Source organism: Oryctolagus cuniculus, chromosome 21 (assembly GCF_051225735.1).
Source record: "Oryctolagus cuniculus isolate XC-2025 breed Fujian yellow rabbit chromosome 21, ASM5122573v1, whole genome shotgun sequence".
NCBI lineage: Eukaryota > Metazoa > Chordata > Mammalia > Lagomorpha > Leporidae > Oryctolagus > Oryctolagus cuniculus.
Window position 1 is genome coordinate 2,846,607 of NC_142887.1, and position 19,183 is coordinate 2,865,789.

A 19,183-nucleotide genomic window follows, 5' to 3' on the forward strand; every position below is an offset into this window, starting at 1 on the left:
AAAGTCCCAGCTCTGCTTCTGACTCCAGCTTCATGTTGGTGTGCATTCTGAGAGACAGTGATGAGGGTTAAAGGAGTTGAGTCCGTGCCACCCTTGTAGAGACCCAGATTGTGTTTCAGGTTGCTGGTTTGGGCTTGGTCCTGCCCCAGCTGTGGCATAAAGTTGGGGAGTGAACCAACAGATTTGAGACATATCCACATATTTTCTTTTCAGTACAAAAATAAAATAATTATTTTTAAAGATCAAGAGAGTTCTCAAAAGCTTTAAAATAAAAAGATCAAGCTGTTTCAAAACTATCACAAATGTGTTCAGAACAGGAAACACATTGTGAATATTATTGTATTATTTCTGCAGTCTCCATACAGGCATGTAGATGCTTAGAGGGGGTCCAGTTTTATAACGTTGGCCTAATGGGAATTGGGTAAGGTTTAGCCTTTATAGTATTTGATTATGTCCCTGTTTTACTAACATGATGTGGATATTGTCATCTTACAATTTGGTCATTTTAAGAGTAGTTAATTTTGAAATTATTTCAAACTTACAGAAATACCATGAGTGAGTCCCATTCATTGAGAATGCCCAGTTAGTATCCTTTTAGCACTTTTGCCCCTGACCCAAGATGTTTCTGCTAACTATAGGGTGGTCCCCTGATAAATAGCATATGAACCCCAATTTAAGAAACCAACATTAATCCAACACAACCCAATCCACAGAACTATCACATCTTTTTCCAACCATGTTAAAATATTGTTTCTCCCACTGTGATTCCATGTTATATTTCTGGAATTCTAATATGAAATTCTAATATGAAAACCCTTAATAGATATCAAGAGCAGAGATGACTCAAGATGGGTCCCTCCAGTGTTCCTTTCTGAGAAAATGTGGGCCCTGTATTCTCATCAGAAGCACCATGGTTCGATGCTGGGCTCTGCTCAGTCTCCCATCTGTGCTATGATGGATGCTATCAACTTGGTACTTAGTGAATTTCTGCCAGATTAATTCACATGCAACCTTTTAAGTATTTATTTATCCATTTTGAATGCAGAATTACAATGAGTGATCGATACCTATATCTATGTCTACATCTATATCTTTTAAAAGGATTTATTTATTTATTTGAGAGAAAGAGAGGCAGTGAGAGAGACAGGTCTCCCGTCTACTGGTTAACTCCCCAATTGGCTGCAACAGCCAGAGCTGCATCAATCCACAGCCAGGAGCCAAGAGCTTCTTCTGGGTCTCCCATGCAGGTGCAGAGGTCCAAGCACTTGGGCCATCTTCTACTGCTTTCCCAGGCCATAGCAGAGAGCTGGATCTCTCTCTCTCTGTCTGTCTCTCTCTCTGCTGGTTCATTTCCAAAGAGTTGCAATGTTAAGTTCTTTGTCAAGCTGAAGCTAGGATGAATGACTATTTCCCGGTCTTCCACATGGGTGGCAGGGCCCAAGGACTTGGGCCATGTTCTGAAGCCTTCCCAGGTGCATTCACATTGTGCTTGATCAAAAGCAGAGAAGCTGGGACTTGAGGCAGCACCACAGCACTCTGATGTGGAATGCTGGTGTGGCAGGCAGTGGCAAAACTTGCTGCACCACAGCATTTGTATATGCTGTGCTATATACACATTTTTATTCCTTTTTGGAATGTGTGGACTTTTATTAAAAATTATTCCAATTTGCCAGCGCTCGGCTCACTAGGCTAATCCTCCGCCTTGCGGGGCCGGCACCCCGCGTTCTAGTCCTGGTCGGGGCACCGGATTCTGTCCCGGTTGCACCTCTTCCTAGGCCAGCTCTCTGCTGTGGCCAGGGAGTGCAGTGGAGGATGGCCCAAGTCCTTGGGCCCTGCACCCCATGGGAGACCAGGATAAGTACCTGGCTCCTGCCATCGGATCAGTGCAGTGTGCTGGCCGCAGCGCGCCGGCCGCGGCGGCCATTGGAGGGTGAACCAATGGCAAAGGAAGACCTTTCTCTCTGTCTCTCTCTCTCACTGTCGACTCTGCCTGTCAAAAAATAAAAAATAAAAAATAAATAAAAAAAAATACAAAATTATTCCAATTTTATGCCAGTATCCTATTTCCTATCACATTTTCATCCACTACCTTTAATAGTATTTTTAATCATCAATACTACATGAAATGCTGGTGTTTTAATTCCCAATATTGTTTCTCCATTTATAATTTGATCTAGCATCAAAGCTAAGGGCTCACTCTTCTGTCCTAGTTAGTGTGTCATTATGTACTATATCATTATGAGTTCATAGATTCTTATCTTGTTAAAGGTATTATAGTCTGAAATTATGTGTTCTGATGCTCAAGTTATTCCAGATCCTAGAGGAATCCTCTTCAACACACCAAATTAGGGCCCCAATATCTACAGTTGGTGTAAGTACCATCTTAGGAGAAAAGATTCACTAATTCTTATCTCCCTTCCCTGAATTACATTTCCCTTAAAGGTGCCATTTCTTTCATCAAGTCTTGTTACTATTAATGAAGATTTACCATTCAGCAGTACTCTTCTATGTTTGCTCTGGAGATGTTCTTTAATACTAAGGTCATTTTACAAACCAAAATCTCATCAAGTCACACTCCTCTTTCAACTGTGTGGATGGTTTCCCATGACCTTTGAACAGGGACCATAGGACTTACTGTGGTCTTCAGAAAGACAATGCTATGTATGGGTTGTACCCTGTTAGGTCTTGTCTACCAGCTGTCTGCTCGCTATTCTCTTCTTACATGCTAGGACTCGGAAGGCTCTCAGTTGTATCATAGACTTTACAAATTTCCTCTCAACCCATCAAAATTACTAGAAGTTCCAAAGGTGAGGCTAAACTCTGTTTTTAATAAAAAAAAATTATTGTTTTATTTGAGAGGTAGAGTTACAGACAAAGGGAGAGACAGAGAGAAAAATCTTCTATCCACTGGTTTACTTCTCAGTAGACACAACAGACTGAGTTGGGTTGATCTGAAGCCAGGGGCCAGAAGCCTGGAGCTTCACTCTTCTCTCCCACATGGGTGCAGGAGCCCAAGCATTTGGGCCATCTTCAACTGCTTTTCCAGGCCAAAGCAGAGAGCTGGATTGGAAGAAGAACAGCTGGAACTCAAACTGGCACCACAGGCAGAGGCTTAGCCCACTACACCGCAGTGCTGGACCCTAAACTCTTTTAAAATAAGATTTACAGTATTTGTTTGAAAGGCAGAGATACAGAGAGAGAAGGTTGCAGTGGAGACAGAGATCTTCATCTGCTGGTTCATTCCCCAAATAGATGCAGTAACAGGGAGATGGCTCATAATGGAGCAGCTGGGACTCAAACCAGTGCTCACATGAGATGCTGGCATTACAGGCAGTGGCTCCATGTGTCAGCTACTTCATTTCTTCTTTCAAAGGAGTTCTCATCTCTAAGTGATTCAGAAAGATGTACCAAAGGACCTTTGAGATGGTTATGATAAATTATCTCTTTTAAATTTTACATTCCACAGGACACACAGTATAACTAAATTATTTACCAACACAACCTCATTCCTTGAGAGTGGCCTAACTCAGATGAGATATGTAAGGAATGCTAATCTCTGGATAAAAAGTGATGATCATGTCCATAAAGAAGATTGCAATATAGCTCAGCTGAACAAAGGATAACATGATACTGTGAGTTAGTCAATAGCAACACAAAAATATGGTGATTATTTAAAATGCATATTACAATAATTTCATCATGACAGCCTCCATTTTGGATACACCTTCAGTGCTCTAAGTTTCTACAGCACAAGCAGCAGTGTGGGCAATGAAAGATTCTTGCTGGGAGAGATAAGAGGAATCTTTTAGCATCACTGACTCATGCATTAGCAAGACAGATTTTCTGCAAATAATTGAAATCCATAATCAGCAGCTTTGTTCAAAATTTCATTTTCTGTAACTGTGAAAGTGAAATTAAGGGACGAGATTTGGGACAGAATTCTTAAAGATGCATGAAGAAGGTTATTGAGTGGTACATAACTTGGCAAACCCACAGCAGCAGGTTTTATATAAGAAACTGATCACCATAAACAGCTCACTCACACCATCAGAGTGCCCAATTTTGTCTTCTACCTCTTTAACTTCATCTCCATTATCAGCAATTTTATTTATGTTTTAGAATTTAGTTCAAATTGAAGGTGTAACCAGAGGATATCACTACTCCTAATCTAGGTAATACCAGTGAGCCAAAATACAGTGTCTTCAATGGCAAACATCCAACTTTCAGTATTATGCCAAACTTATTAAAGAACATGATACTGGGATTTTTTTACAATGATGGAATAATAAAAATCATTAGAGCAATTTATCAGGTTTATAATGTACATCAAGTGAAAGTGCTGGCAGTGTGTGCAAATGTAGAGCACAGTGTGTAAATTGTTGAGTATTGTCAGGCAGAAGTGAGAAAATTAATCATGCTGGGTAAAAATATATGGGAACAAGAATTCAGCAGGCAGTGTTAAGCAGAGAAGCACCACATGGAAGTATGGAATCATTGTTTAATCAATGGATACCCTATTCTGGGTTCACAGCTGGGAGGTAGAAATACACTTGGAGATGCAGAGGTCCCTGATCCTCTTCATGATGACTTTTACCCAACCCAACCAAGACAGTATTCTTAGTCATTCTCACATGGAAGCAAAGGTCTTTATGCCTTTATCTCAGCTGTGGGCTCTTTCAATTATCTTTCGTCCAGTGCTGGACTTAAGTATCCTGCAAGTGAAGCAGATTTTCTTCCCCAGAAGAGCAGCTGGGGACAACAGTGGGGAATCAGGTGTCAATGATTGTGAAAATGTAATTGACCCTACAGAGCCCTCTAGTGGTGAATAGTCACATTCCAATGATTCATGACCCATTATTATAGCCCAATGAGGACCCCAGCAACACTCAGACCTCCCAGAGTTAATTAAACCAAAGATGCTCTCCAGTTAGCACACCTTCTCTGGCTTGTTATTGAGAGAGGCGCTTGAGGACTTAATCTAGGAGAGCTTCCTTGTCAGATGCTTTGACCCCCAAGAGGAGAGTTCTTGCACAGAGTAATCATAAGCCTCTCTCCCTGGTCCATGTCCCTGGATGCAATGTGCAAGCTTCATGACACAGAAAAATAAGGAAGGAAGGGAGAAAGAAAGAAAGGAAGGAAGAGAGAAACAAAGAAAGGAAGGAAGAGAGAAAGAAAGAAAGAAAGGAAGGAAGAGAGAAAGAAAGGAAGGAAGGAAGGAAGGAAGGAAGGAAGGAAGGAAGGAAGGAAGGAAGGAAGGAAGGAAGGAAGGAAGGAAGGAAAAGAAAATAGCATTGTGGTGCAACTCATGAGTTTACCATAAATTTAAATAAAGTGGGGGCTGGTGCTGTGCCATAATCATTAAGCCTCTGCCTGTGGCACTGGTATCCCATACAGGTGCTGGTTCATGTCTCAGCTGCGCCACTTCCAATCCAGCTCTGTGCTAATGACCTGGGAAAGCAGTGGATGGTGGCCCAAGTGCTTGGACCCCTGTACCCATGTGTGAAGAAACTCATGGTTCCTGGCTTTGAGTTGGTCCAGCTCTGGCCATTGTGTCCATTTGGGGATTGAACTAGCAAATGGAAGACCTCTCTCTTGGTCTTTCCCCTTGTCTATCTATGACTGCTTGTCAAATAAATAAGTAAATATTTTTAAAAATTAGACAAAGTAACATTTATCTGTGTAATTTCTGTCCTATAAGTAAATCAGAAATTAGAGACTAAGCATAATTGGTTTTCAAATTTCCTATAAATCAAAAATTTACCTCTTGCAGTAGCATGCAGTAAAATTGACTTTTTCAAAGAGGAAGAAGTTTAATAAGAGCCTTCAAAGAACTTTCTATGATGAGCCAAATTCACTGTTGCCAGAAAAAAATTTGTAAATTTTAGGAAGGCTGATTAGAAAAAATCAGATATGCCTTTTCCTAGCCACATGACTTTGTGAGATTAAGAAAGTGCTTTGGCCGGTGCCATGGCTCAATAGGCTAATCCTCCACCTGTGGCGCTGGCACACCAGGTTGTAGTGCTGGATGGAGCGCCGGATTCTGTCCCAATTGCGGGTGCAGCGGCCATTGGGGGTTGAACCAATGGAAAAGGAAGACCTTTCTCTCTCTGTCTCTCTCTCACTGTCCACTCTGCCTGTAGGAAAAAAAAAAAAAAAAGAGAGTGCTTTGTTTCAACTTTTTCCTATTGATGAATACTGTCCCTTGAAATTTTTTCTTTAAAACTAAATACTAATTACCAGTAATCAATCATCCAAATAAGTACATGATAATATACATTAATTATTTTTTATTCAGCACATCATAGTGACAAATGTAGAGTAGTAGCACATTTATAGTCTGTCCTGGACTCTATTAAAATATTTATTTATGAGAGAGAGAGAGACCTTCCACCTGCTGGTTCACTCCCCAAATGACTGCGCCATGCCAAAACCAGGAGCATGGAACTCCAACGGTTCTTCCATAAAAGTGGGAAGTGCCAAAGTATTTCAGCAATGTTCTGCTGCTTTCCTACACACATTAGTAGTGAACTGGATCAGAACTGGGACTGGAACCTGAGTTCATCTGGGATGCCAGCATTGTGAGCAGCTGCTTAATCTGCACCAAATGCTGGCCCCTGTTCTTGATTCTTAAAGGAAGGACACAGTAATGTCTAGCTGAAGAGATATGTACCAGACTTGAGTTTTACTATGGATAGATGACAGACACTGTAGATTTAGCTGAGTTTATGCCCAAGGGGTAGGACTCATTTAAGTTTCTTTTTTTAAAGATATGTTTTATTTACTTGAAAGACAGAGTTACAGAGAGAGCCAGAGCCAGAGCCAAAGTGAAAGCAAGAGCGAGAGCAAGAGAGAGAGAGAGAGAAGATGTCTTCCATTCCACTGGTTCTCTCCCCAATGACTGCAATGGCCAGAGCTGAACTGATCCAAGCCAGGAGCCAGGAGCTTCTTCCAAGTGTCTCATGTAGGTTAGGGGCCCAAGGACCTGGGCCATCTTCCACTGCTTTCCCAGGCCATAGCAGAGAGCTGGATCAGAAAAGGAGCAGGCAAGACTTGAACTGGTGCCCATAAAGGATGCTGGTGCTGCAGGCTAGGACTTTAACCCACTGCACCATAGCACTGCCCCCATTTGGGTCTTCTAACAAATCCTGGTGTTAGCTTGACTTGTAAATAGAGACAATTAATAAATTGCACAATAACCTTGGTAAATAATAGAGATATCTTTTGCTTATTTAGAAGGAGACTTTTAAAAGTAATTTTATAAAGAATATAAGGAGGGACTAGCATTTAAGCCACCATTTGTGAGAATGAAATCCTATATGGGTGCCAGTTCAAGTTCTGACTGCTACACTTCTACAGCTCCTTGATGATGGCCTGAGGAAACATTAGAGAATTGGCCAAGTGCTTGGGCTCCTTCATCCATGTGGCAGGCATGGACGAAGTTCCTGGCTTTGACCTAACCCAACCCCTGTCTTTGTAGCCATTTGGGGAATGAACCAGATGATGGAAGATCTGTCTTTCTCTCTTCTCCGTAACTTTGACTTTCAAATACACAAATAAGTCTTTCATAAAAAGAATATAAATGAAAATAAACTCTTTAGAAATAGGTGATTTTAGGAGCTCATCAATGTGGCTGAGGAGGTTATGTCCTATCTGCAAGGCTGGCATCTCATATGGGTACCTGTTCAGGTCCTGATGCTCCACTTCCTATCCAGCTCCCAGCTAATGGCCAGGGAAAGCAGCTGAAATGACCCACATGATTGGGTCCCTGCCATCTACATGGAAGACGAGGAGGAAGCTTCTTTCTCCTGGCTTTGGTTTTACCCAGCTCTGGCCATTGCAGCCATCTGGGTAGTGAAGCAGCAGATGGAAAATCTCTGACTCTGTTTCTCCATCCTTACAAATCTGCCTTTCAAATGAGTGCAATATATCTTTAAAAAGAGAAAAAATAGGTGATTTTATCCAACGTTAAAATGAATTCTTTAATGTTTCTTCAAAGGTCCTGTATTCTTCTATATTGTAGGAAATAGCTGAAAATATTTAAACCCATTTTGATAGAGATTTTTAAAATTTATTTGAAAGAATTATAGAGATAGCTATAGAGATAGAGATATAGAGAAATATAGAGAAAGAGAGGGAGAGAGAGATAGAGAGAGAAAGAGAGAGATGTTGGTTCCATTTGTTGGTTCACATCCCAAATGGCCACAATGGCCAGGGCTGGGTTGATCCAAATCCAGAAACCAGGAGCTCCTTCTGGGCTGCCCACATAGGTGCAGGACCCCAAATACTTCGACCATCTGAGACATGAATTGGTGGCCATATGGGATGCCAGCATCATAGTCGCTGGCTTTACCCACTATTTTCACAGTTCTGGGCCTCAATTTTATTTTAAAAATAATAAAAAAATAAGTTGCATATTTTACTTACAATCAAATAGACTAAAAATAGGTACATTTGTTTTGGGAATCTCTAACATTTTCAATCATTATACCAATTTAAAAGTCTTAGTACATCAGCTTGAACAGATACGGAGGTCCAAGTTGGGTAGATTTTTCTCTTCTGTGGAATTTACATACATTCTATCATCCTAATGATTTTTAGTTCTTTAGCAATGCTTTATATAAAAGCACTCAAAATTTCATGGTTATAAAATGAAATAATGATGTGTATTGTCCATGAAACTTTTGAAATACCTTCTTATAAAATATAGGGGCTGGCACTGTGGCATAGCGAGTAAAGCACCGCCTGCAGTGCCAGCACCCCATATGGGCACTGGTTTGAGACTTGGCTGCTCCACTTCTGATCCAGTTCTCTGCTATGGCCTGGGAAAGCAGTAGAAGATGGCCCAGGTCCTTGGGCCCCTGTACCCATGGGGAAACCCAGAGGAAAACCCTGGCTCCTGGCTTCAGATCAGCTCAGCTCTGGCCATTGCAGACATTTGAGGAGTGAAGCAGCAAATGGAAGACCTCTTTCTCTCTCTCTCTGCCTCTCTTTCTCTCTGTGTGTAACTCTTTCAAATTAAATCTTGAAAGGGACAAAGGAAGGAAAGAAGGAGGGAGGGAAGGAAGGAAGGAAGGAAGGAAGGAAGGAAGGAAGGAAGGAAGGAAGGAAGGAAGGAAACAGAAGAATCTGAAATGAATGAATAAATGAAAGGAAGGGAGGGAGGGAGGAAGGGAGGAAGGAAGGCAGACAGAAAAGGAAAGAAAGAAAGCAGAAGGGGTGAAGGGGTAACAAGAACCTGAAATGACTGAGGCTTATGTCCTTGTTCCATCAGTCCCAACTCTGAGTATAGATAAGGACATGGGGTTCCAGTTTCTTTCTGGCTACTTCTTGCTGATATGAACCATTGACATGGAGTGAGTATCTGTACTCTGGATTGGATTGATTGAAGAGCAGTCTTGGGTTTTTCCTGCATAATTGCTGGGGATTTAGTAGTCATATGCTCCTGTAAAGACTTTTGAAATATGTTAATTGTACATGGTAATAATGGAAGCATTATGACTATGAGGATAAAAGGAGAAATTAGAAACATTGCCGATGGCCAAAATGAGGAGAACAAAGAGGGATATAGGAGAGCAAAAGAGTCCTGCCAGTTAATGTGAAGACAGATGTACGCCTGAGTGCTCCTGTTTTGTTTAGTGTGTACATGCAGTCAAGGAGCTGTGGGGTAGTTAGTCTGGCCTGCTTCTGGTCCTGGGAGGAGAGCTGGCCTGAATAGATTAGTTTTAATAGGTGACATCTCTAAAAGAAATTTAGAGCTCTGCCTGCAATGTTACTGATCCTAGATCATCCCTTCAACCATGCTGGTTACTTTGGAAGTTGGGAAGAATGAAGGGCTTTTTCAGTTTAGGGAGGGCCAACAGGGTCTGCAGCTCTGACCCAGGAGTCCTTCAACCTCCAGGGCAGTTCCATTTCCAGTAGTGTCGCTCTTCGTAGAGTTGTCAGGCCCCTTCAGGAGCCATCTTCTAGCATGACTGCTGCTTGCCCAATGCCCAGATTGCTCATATTGCCAATCAGTGCCATTTGAGGTAGACTGGCTTTGTTGGGTCTCCTTGGTGGAAGACTCCTATGTAAGGCAGCCATTAATTGGCCTGCCATCTATCCTTACATTGCTCCTGTACATTGGCTGCCTAAATAACTCCTCTTCCTCCTAGTCTCTGTTAAAGTGGACTACAGAGGCAGCCTTTGGGAAGGTCAGCCAAGGGGGTGCTCAATCCCATCCCTAATCCTTGGTGGCCAGGGCTACAAATCTATAGTCACAGGCATGTTATCACAGTGTTTTTCAGGGCTGGTACTGTGGCACAGCAGGTTAAAGCCCCAGCATGCAGTGCTGGCTCACCATACGGATGCCAGTTCAAGTCCCAGATGCTTCACTTTTGATCCAGCTCCCTGCTAATGCACCTGGGAAAGCAGCAGAGGATGGCACAATTCCTTGGGCCCCTGGATCCATGCGGGAGAACTAGGAAGAAGCTCCTGGCTCCTGACTTTGGAATAGTTCTGCTCATGTGGCTGTTTGCAGAGTGAACCAGAAGATGGGAGACTTCTCTCTCTCTTTGTAATTCTTTCAGATAAATAAAATAAAAATAAACCTTTAGAATAAATAAAAATAAAAAAAGAAAGATAAGATTATGCCCATAAGGAAAGGTATGTCCCTCTAGGTAAGATCAAACATTAAGACCATCTTATCTAAATTGTCATGCATTTTGAAGTAATTATTAAGACCCTCTCTCCCTTAGTTTGGTTTGAAAAGGAAGGTTTCAAATGTTTGCTGTACAAAAAGTCTTTCAGAACCTTGAAGAGGACACATTTTAAACATAGAGCCCACAATGTTTCAATTTCCATGAGCAGTAAATCTGATTTTTAGTACAAAATGTGAATGATGAAAGACTTTAAATAGGTAAAATTGTAAATGGTTAAATTTATAAACTCATTAAATAAAAAGAAGAGGTGATTGCCTACTCTAGACAGTATTTTCGAAAGCATCTGCAAGATTTTATAAAACATTTATCTCTTTTAGGCCTCTAGGACCTTTTCATGAAGATAACCATCATGACTGATAGCAACACAACAAGATGATAGGACTTTTGTAGCATTTGGACATTTGTATTGATAGCATTTTACATCATCATAACATTTAGTACCATTTCACATCTTGACACTACCTTTAATATAACCCAATTAGCCTAATTAGTTGATGTCTCTACAAGATGAAAGAAATATCCTTTGACATTTCCAGGGCCCAACTGGAAATATCAAAGTCCAAAGAATTTGGAACTTTATTTTTTGAATGCCTGCAAAGATTTTAGTCCAAGAAGGCTTAAAATGTCTGGTAGAAATAGGATCCCTTAACATCTTAATGCAATATAGGCCAGACTTGATCATTGTTCAAAAGTGATCCCTCAAATGCTTTAAAATGAGCATATAATCAAACCACAACTCTTATTAATAAAGACTCAGGTGTTTTTAAACAATTGATCTCTTTGGTCTTTCTCTAAAATGGATAAGTAAAACCTTAAATGAGTTAGCACACAGAATCATCTCATAATTTGAAGCAATTTTAACAGAGAAATAGAGAAGAAAAGAGAGCTTACTGGAGTTGGTAGAAAACTGACAGTCACCAATTAAACAAAAAAACTATTAAAAGGAGATGCTTTTAATCTATTTCAGAATTAGCAATTAAGACTATCACCAAATAGTTCTGATTTCCTTGAGTTACATTTTGAATTGATCCTTTAAAAATCTCCAAATCAAGAGATTTTCTAAATAAAAGAATATAGCAAATTTCAACCTTAATCTCAAGCGGTCTTGAATAATTTTTCATATATGAACATTTGTAAAAATATATTTGTTAACAAATGTAAATTATTTTATAGACTGTAAATCAGAGATTACAAAATAGGGGCCAGCACTGTGGCGCAGTGGGTTAAAGTCCCAGCCTGTGGCACCAGCATCCCATATGGGCGATGGTTCAAGTCCCGGCTGCTCCACTTCTGATCTAGCTCTCTGTTATGGCCTGGGAAAGCAGTAGAAGATTGCCTACGTCCTTGGGCCCCTGCACCCATGGAGATCTGTAAAAAGCTCCTGGTTCCTGGCTTGGGATCAGATCAGATCAGCTCTGGCCATTGCTGTTATTTGGGGAGTAAACCAGTGGAATGGGCAATCTCTCTCTCTGGCTGTACCTCTCTCTGTAACTCTTTCAACTAAATAAAATAATTCTTTAAATAATCTTCCTAGATTCAAGACAGAAATTCCCTCAAACCCAATATCCAGTTGAATTTTACAACTGAACCAAAATTTCATGCACGAGATCGTTATTTACCAAAGACATCTTTTTGGATTTTAAACTGAATTTGAGCCTAGTTTTTCATCCAGAAAACACCTTGGGCTAATAATGTCTGGTCAACCATCAGCTACTTGGAACTGTCTGAAACAACTACATCTTCAGGCAGCTCCATGACCCCAAGGTTGACTGTGCCCAGTGGCCAGGGTGCCACAGATGAGTTACTCACTAGTGATTGTTCAACATCACATTCAATTTCATGAAGGAGGACATTCATCAGAGCAGATGGGCACCTTCTTGTTGAAGAGATTCCCAATGAGGACAATGTAATAGGTGACAGAATGAAGTGCTACTGTGCAGAGAAAGTTATACCTGGAAATAGTAATGAACCCAGTGAGCCAGTTGGTTCGAGCATTATTCCACATAGGTTAGGAGAGCTATCTCCCAGGGTAATGTTTCCATGGGAGGGGCCCTTTATTTCCTTTCCACCCCTTGTGTGGAACATTGCTGGATAGAGGGCTTCATGGGTGTGGCATTCCTGAAATCCTACCAGGACTTTACAAAGGACTTGGTGGCCCACTTGGTGGTGGTCATGAGAAATTCCAAGGTGGCCAGGTTAAAATAACAGGCAAGACTTTGTCTCCATGAAATATTAGCGAAGAGATTTTGGCTGCCACTAGACAAAGCAGGGGAAAAGATAGAAGAAGGCTAGGCATGGGGCATTCTTTCAAGTGAAGTTGCTCAGGACTTGCCACAGTTCTTGAGATTTCTTTGCCAGCACTGCCAAATATATTACTGCAGATGGCTGGAACAGAGATGTTTGTCTTCATGTGAGAGAGAATCTAGATGTGATATAGAGTAGCAGTGCGAGATGTGGCTGCATTATGTTAGGTTTTAGGATTTTAGGACTCATAGAAGGATAGGAAGTAGCTAGTTAAATGTCTTTATGGGCCACTGCTGTGGCATAGGGAATAAAGCCTCCACCTGCAGTGCCAGCATCCCATGTGGGTACTGGTTCGTGTCCTGGCTGCTCCACTTCCAATCCAGCTGTCTGCTATGGCCTGGGAAAGGAGCAGAAGATGGCCCAAGTCCTTGGGTCCCTGAATCCATGTGGGAGACCAGGAAGAGGTTCCTGGCTTCTGGCTTCTGATCAGCAGAGCTCCGGCCATTGCAGCCATTTGGAGAGTGAACCAATGGAAGGAAGACCTTTCTCTGTCTCTCCCTCTCTCTTTCTGTAATTATAACTCTCATGTTGGGGTCTCAAGCCCGATGCTAGCCCCTGACCAGCAGGGGCAGCACAAGCCCTCCCCAAAAAGGTGAACGGGAAGGGTAAGGTTGACAGGTGAACACACCACAAGCACCCATGAGTTCTGTTGAAGCAGGAACCACTTTATTGAGGAAGTGTGCAGGTATAAAGCTTATGAAAGACATGCACAGTAGGGGAGCCAATCAGTGAAAAGGTCATGCAGGCATGGGTGGACCACACACAGGGGCACCTTAAGCAAAGTATAGAGATCATGCACTGTCCACATGTCTGGAACTAAAGCAGACCTATCCCTGCCAGTGGTCTGATGATCATATGTAGCTTAATGGCAGCAGCCACAGACACACCCCTCAAACATCCACCAGGCACCATATTGGGGTGGAGATTTTAGGCAATGCCCAATACTCTCAAATAAAATAAGTAAAATCTTTTTTTTCTTTTTTGAGAGGCAGAGTTAGACAGTGAGACAGAGAGACACAGAGATGGGTCTTCCTTCCGTTGGTTCACCCCCCTAAATGGCTGCTACAGCTGGTGCACTGTGCTGATCTGAAGCCAGGAGCCAGGTGCATCCTCCTGGACTCCCATGCAGTTGCAGGGCCCAAGCACTTGGGCCATCCTCCACTGCCTTCCCAGGCCACAGCAGAGAGCTGGACTGGAAGAGGAGCAACTGGGACAGAACGGATGCCCCATCAGGGACTAGAAACCCGGGGTGCCAGCACTGTAGGCAGAGGATTAGCCAAGTGAGCCATGGCACTTGCCAATAAATAAAATCTTGAAAAAAAAAAAGAGGCAGGCTAGAGGGGAATTGAGATTTAGAACCCATGAATTAAGCAAAATATGGCCTGAGGGAAGAAGGTCCTTTCACAGGAAAGTCACCCCAAATGAGAACCTAAGTTCTGAGTTCTCTAAGAGGAGACCACAAGAATCGGACCAAGCTCGGACCGGTGTCCCAATTTTAAGCTGTTACAGATAAGCATTTCCCCCAAGAGCAGGAAACTGACTAAACATGCCAGGCCCTAAGAGGGGCATGAACTGGCCCAACCAAATACCCAGGCCCTAAAGGGAGGAAGAAGCCTCATGAGCATCGTCCCAATATGCTTGAGGTGGCAGAGACCTCTCTTACCAAGCCAGTGGGTTGAGAATTAGGTTCGCTGTGGCCTGCAGTGATGAGATCTGGCAAAAGCTCTGTAAATGCATTGAGAAATGAGAAAGTGCAAGCAGATGAGAAAGTGATCTGGAGAGCATCTCTCAGGGCCATCTGAGTCAGAAGGGAAAAGGACATGGTGGGAAAGAGAAGGGGGGGGCAGAGACAGTAAAAAGGGAAAAGAGTTCAGAAAGGAGAAGAAAGTCTGGAGAAATGTTAATATGCACAGCTCTTACCAAAAGGATACAGGAGTGGCTGACTGGGGCCAGTTGCCATTCCCTCACTCCCCCCTCACATGACACACCACACATAAGGAGATGATACGAACTCACAGTCAGACTGAATTTATTCAAAGAAAATAAACTTGCGGAAGTTGACCAGCTGCTAGTGTGCACAAAGACCAAACATGTGGCTGAAGTCCCAGACACCAGCAACCTGGGCCTTATTATATCTTAGGTGGGTTAGGGTAAAGGTGGGGAATAGTAGGTGGAGATGAGCTTCTCCATATAGGTTTTCCAAGTTTTTCAAGGGCTTCCAAACCTGGAGAAGAAAGTACGGGGTGAGGTGGGAACAATATAGGATGTGAGACTGAACTGGTCTCTTGAAAGAAGGCAGGGGTAACAAGAACCTAAAATGACTGACACTTATGTTCTTGTCCCATCATAAGCCAAAGCCAAGAGCCTGGAACTCCATCTGAGTTCCCACATGGATGGCAGAGACACAAGCACTTGGGCTGCTTTCCCAGGTGCACTAGTGTTGTGGGCTAGCTTAGGCTCAAACTTCAATTTCATGCTCTTGCCTTTTACTTAAAGAAGAATTCTAAGTTCAGGCACAAATACAACATGCAGCATGATGAGGTTTATTTATAGTAAGAATACATAGGAATAAATAGCCTTTATTAAAGCAGAGTGTGGCAGGAAGGGGAAAGACAGACTTCCATACCAGGCTCTTCTGTATGCACGAGGGGAGAGAGAGCAAGCATGCAGTCCCCTTCACCAAGCTTCTTATGAGCTTCCAAAAGGGCAGTGGTTACATAGTCTGCTTGACATGTGGGTGATAGGATTACCTGGGGGTGGAGGAGGTATGGCTTTCAGCTCATGAACTATCTATCTACCTTAGTTTTTCCACTTCATGAGCAGGGAGCTGGATTGGAAGTGGAGCAGCTGAGACTGCAACCAACATGCAGGTGGGATTGCTTGCATGTAGAGGTGGCGTAACCCATAGTGCCACAACACTGGCCCTGATATGGACATATCATTAACTAAAGTCTTTATTTCATTTTCAATTCCTCAGTTATTGCATAATATACTTTTTCTGTCTTAGTAACCACAAATTATCATTTTAAAATCAAAATCTAGACATTTTAATTATAAAAATAATACATGGGGTGGCATTGTGATTCTGCAGGTTGAGCTGTTGCTTAGAATACCAGTATCCCATAACAGAAAGCCTGATATGAGTCCTGCCTGCTCTTCTGTTCCAGCTCCCTGATAATCCAGTTTCCTGGTAATGCACCTGGAAGGACAGACAGTGACCCAAGTGCCTAGATCCCTGTTGCTGGGATTCGTTTCTGAGAGGAAGAGCGTGGTGGGGGAAAGAGGTGCAGAGTCACCACACAGACCCCAGGAGTCGGGTGAAAGCAGGCCTGAGGCAAGCAGTTGCTACAGCTGCTTATATAGTAAGGCAGCCAATCCAGTCAAGGGGTGGTCTATGCCCTAACCAATCACAGCCTGTTGCCAGGCAGTTTCCAAAGCCATCCTATCACAGCCTGTTGCCAGCCAGGCTCTGTTGCCAGGCAGTTTCTGAAACCATCCAATCACAGCCTGTTGTCAGTCAGGCTCTGTTGTCATGTGGTTTCCGAAGCCATCCAATCATGGCCTGTTGCCAGGCAGTTTCTGTTGCCAGTGACCATCTTGGCATGACCTTCTCATTTTCTCGTTCCACCACATTGATCCCTATCACCTACGTGGCAGACCCACATGGGATTCCTGGTCTCTGGCTTTATCCTAGCCCACCCTAGATATTGAAGCCATTTCTGGAAGAAAACAGTAGATGGAAGCTCTCTCTCTCCTTCACTCCCTCAACTTCTCCCTCTCTCTCTCTCTCTCTACCTTTAAAAGTACATCTTCATAACAACACACATATTAGCTATTAAAGACTGCAGAAGAGTATAAAATGAAAACATGACTCCCTGCATCCTATACTAGTCATATTTCCCAGAACAAACTACTCTTAACTAATTCCTACATTATCTTCTGAGATTTCTATATGCATATATACAAGAGTACTTTAAAGTATCATGAAAATGTAATCAAATGATTAAGTCTAATTTGCTGTAATTAATTTCTTTTTAAATTTTTATTTTTATTTATTTGAAAAGCAGTTACAGAGAGGCAGAGACAGAGAGAGTGAGAGTGAAAGCGAGGTCTTCCATCTGTTGGTTCACTCCCCAGATGGCCACAATGGCTAGAGCTGAGCAGATCCAAAGCCAGGAGCTTCTTCAGGTCTCCCATATGGGCACAGAGGTCCAAGGACTTGGGCCGTCTTCCACTGCTTTCCTGGGTCATAGCAGAGAGCTAGATCAGAAGTGGGGCAGCTGGGACTTAAACAAGTGCCCAATGGGCACAGCAGGTGACAGCTTTACCTGCTGCAGCACAATGTCGGCCCTTATAACTAATTCCAAAGTCCATGCATACAAGAAGGTTTCAAAACCATTTGTGTAGTGTGTATTATGAAAAGAGGTGAATGGATTACAAGTTTTGCACCAAAATAATGTCATCTTTAATTCTATTTCTCATGAACTTTTTGAAGTGCCTTCATAAAGATATTTGTGCAGAGGGCTGGCATTGTGGCATAAATGGGTGAAACCACCACCTTTAATGCTGACATCACTTATGGGCACTAGTTTGTGTCCCAGCTGCTCCACTTCTGATCCAAATCCCTGTTTATGTGCCTGGGAAAACAGTGAAAGATGACCTGGTGGAAGCTCTTGGCTCCTGGCCCCTGGCCCCTGGCTCCTGGCTCTTGGATTTGGCCTGGCTCAGCCCCAGCCATTGCAGCCACTTGGGGAGCAAATCAGCAGATTCACAGGGAGAGATGGAACAGCTCTCCTTGCCTGTCTCTCTGCCTTCTGAATGAAATGACAATGAGTAAATAGCACTTTATAAAGAGATACATATGCATGTGTCCTTTTTTTTACAAAGGGGCATTTTTTCTGTACCTTGTTTTACATAAGTACTCTGTCCCTACACCATTTTTCAGACCTATTACATATTTAGTATTTGACTGTACAGATATAGCATAATGCATTTTACCACTTCTCTGTCAATATACATTTAGGTTGCTTCTGATTTATTCCCATCTTCAACAATACTACAAAGACCTGACTTGGTCTTTATGTATTTGACCAAATACATGTTAGATAAATTTGCAGTTGAATCCTAGCAAAGGACATTTACATTTAAAGAACTTTGATCTGCTAAATTATCCTCCAAAGAGAGTACTGTGTTATTCTCCTGCCAAAATGAGTGCAAGGGCCTGTTTCCCCACACCTTCCAAAAGTGTGTGTGATTAGAATCAAAATCCCTTCCGATGCTTCCAATTTCCCATTTCTTCTGCTCTCTGTCTTAACTTTTCTTTCCCTCTTTTTAGGTCTCTGATCACACTTGGCTTTTGCCAAACTAATCTGTGAATATGTTCTGCAATTATTTACTCTCTACTTACCTTCTACACTGCCTTCTCTCACCCTCCAACCTCACTTTTCCTGCTCACAAACTTCCCTGATAGTTTCCCTGCTGCTCGGCACAACTGAACAGAAAACAGGTGCTCACTCTTTCCCTGGTCTCCCACCCTGCCATCCTCTTCAACCAACAGAGAATGTTAATCAGGAAACATGGGAATAATTTCATAGGAAATAACACTGCCTGTGGTGCTGGCATCTAATACAAATTTCTTCTATAGGAGTATGGTTTTGCATTTAATTACACCCATTCTCTACTGCTCATAAACATTATCATATGAAAAAACAGAAATGAGAGTTAACTATATCAGAAATTATGTCAGAAATTAACTCTGAATTTTAAAAAGCTATAATATACATGGTTAATTTTGGCAATCTGCACAAATGACCTGTGTCCTATTACTTTTTGCTTTTGAGTACTTCCCAACCTCTCTACTGACCTCCACCTCCTCCCTCCTCCTTCATTCCTACTCCCTTTCTACACCACTGCCCCCTTTGCCCCTGAAGCTCTCTCCCTTTGGAAGCAGTCTTGTAGACTGACATTCAATCATGTGAGAAATGTTACTTATTTCAAAATGGTTCTGTAGGACAGGCCTGAATGGCATCTGATGGCAATCAACTGGCCTTCTAATAACCCTTAAATATGTTTCCAGCATACATGGGGCCAGTATTGAGGCATAATATGTAAAACCACTGCCTGTGACACTGACATCCCACATGGGCTGTGGTTCATGTCGCAGCTACCCTACTTCTCATCCA

The 19,183-nt window shown here is 42.4% G+C and overlaps 1 long non-coding RNA gene across 1 annotated transcript in view; it reads right to left on the bottom strand.

The window, feature by feature from the left end:
* Nucleotides 1–2,844: 2,844 nt before the first annotated feature.
* The window catches only part of LOC149119791 (uncharacterized), a 76,267-nt gene continuing 59,928 nt past the window's right edge, over nucleotides 2,845–19,183 (bottom strand). Inside the window, exon 3 of the long non-coding RNA XR_016227135.1 lies at nucleotides 2,845–3,060. This is a non-coding gene — a long non-coding RNA (uncharacterized LOC149119791). The remainder of the gene's footprint in view (nucleotides 3,061–19,183) is intronic.